This window comes from Piliocolobus tephrosceles, chromosome 14 (genome assembly GCF_002776525.5).
Source record: "Piliocolobus tephrosceles isolate RC106 chromosome 14, ASM277652v3, whole genome shotgun sequence".
Classification (NCBI taxonomy): domain Eukaryota; kingdom Metazoa; phylum Chordata; class Mammalia; order Primates; family Cercopithecidae; genus Piliocolobus; species Piliocolobus tephrosceles.
Genome location: NC_045447.1, coordinates 1,345,472 through 1,347,429, shown reverse-complemented (window position 1 = coordinate 1,347,429; position 1,958 = coordinate 1,345,472).

Genomic DNA, 1,958 nt, shown 5'->3' with positions numbered 1-1,958 from the left:
TTTTTCTTCTGGTTGTTGGTCTGGGTCTTATTCTACTGGTTGGTAGGAGTTCCTCATCCTGATTACAGATTCTCAGTTGTCTTTGAACTGTTTCTGTTCCTGATATGCAGAAGCTTAAACCCTACACGTGATCAGTTGATCTTATCCTTTGTGAATGGTGCTATTTTCCGACTGACTCAGAACATCCGGACCTTCCCTGAGGCTGAAAACCACTGTCATGTTTTCTTCTAATGATTCTGAAGTTTTGCCTTTAACATACTGGGCTTCTTTCTCTATTTGGGGATTTATTTTATATGACAGGTTTTGCTGGGTCACTGCAGTTTGTTAAAGCAGATAGAAGAGGTCATCTCTTCTCACTTAAAGCGAAATGGTACTGTGAAATGAGAGGAATGGGACAAAAAGAAATCCTCCCACAGGGACAAAGACGGGGAAGAAGCCAGCATCTCAGAGGATGTGAACCCATTTTGGAAGGTGGGAGGTGGGTTGGTGGGTGGCTGTTGAGCAGAAGAGGGCTGAGGGGGAAGCTGGCCACCCCGGGAGACCCTGGCACAGAGCAGAATCTGAGCTAAAAGTGGATCAGCTGAAAGACCTTGCAGGTCCTTTGCCAGCCAGAGCAGCCAGATGGTCCTCCTGGCCCTCACCTCCCTGCAGTGGAGATGGAGGTCCGGAGAACCTGGGGGAAGAGCTGAGGACCACACCCGCGACTCAGTGAGAGCAGCATCGGGCTCCAGGCTGAAGAAGGGGCAGAGGTCTGCACTCGGAACAAATCTCTAGGCTCTGGCTGCTGCATGAAAAGGCTCCCACAAAGCAGACCGAGCCCCCGGAGGGACAAAATGCTCTGGAGCGGCGCCGTGGGCAGGCCTGGGCAGCCGCCTCGTGGCCTTCTGGGGAAGTGACAGGCTCTGTGCAAACCCACAGAGGTACCATCGTCACTATCTAATTTTGGGACATTTCATCAGCCTGCAGAGAAACCTTCCCTTAGCAGTCACTCTGTTCCCCTCCCCTCAGCCCCCGACAGCCAGCCACAAACCTACCTTCTGTCTCTCTAGATTTGCCTACTCAGGACACTTTTACTCAGCAAGATATTTTCAAGGTTCTTGTGTGTGGCAGCATGCGTCGGAGTTTCATTCCTCCTTATGGTTGAATAATATTCTCTTGTAATATTCTCTTGTATGGATGCACCGCACCTTATTTATCCATTCACCTGTTGCTGGACATGGGGGCGGTTTCTACTTTTTGGCTACTCTGAAAATGCAGTTGTGAACATTTGTGAACAAGTTTTTGTGGGGACACATATTGGTTTTCGTTTCTCTTGAATATTTATACCGAGGAGTAGAGCTGCTGGGCCACTTGTTCAGCTCTTGGAGAAATTTGCCAAACTTTCATGTCACCTTTCATCTCCCTTGGGAAGTGTTGTTTTTTTTTTCTTAGACGGAATCTCGTTCTGTCTTCCTGGCTGGAGTACAATGGCACGATCTCGGCTCACTGCAGTCTCTGCCTCCCAGGTTCAATCAGTTCTGCCTCAGCTTCCTGAGCAGCTGGGATTACAGGTGTGAGCCACCATGCCCGGCTAATTTTTGTATTTTTAGTAGAGACGGGGTTTTACCATGTTGGCCAGGCTGGTTTGAAACTCCTGACCTCAGGTGATCCACCCACCTCGGCCTCCCACAGTGCTGGGATTACAGGCGTGAGCCGTTGCACCTGGCCCCTAATAACATTTTTAAATTTCACATACTAAAATTGATTTATTCTTTTGTTTTGTTCATGGAACATTCAGTTCCATGGATGTTCGCACCTGTGCAGATTTGGGTAAGCACCATAACTGGGAGATAGGCGAGCCCTGCCGTCTCAGAAGATCGTTCCACTCTCCCCATAGTCACCACCCCGACCCCTGGCAACTACACACCTGTCTTCCACCCCGACCCCTGGCAGCCACGCGCCTGTCCTCCGCCACCCCG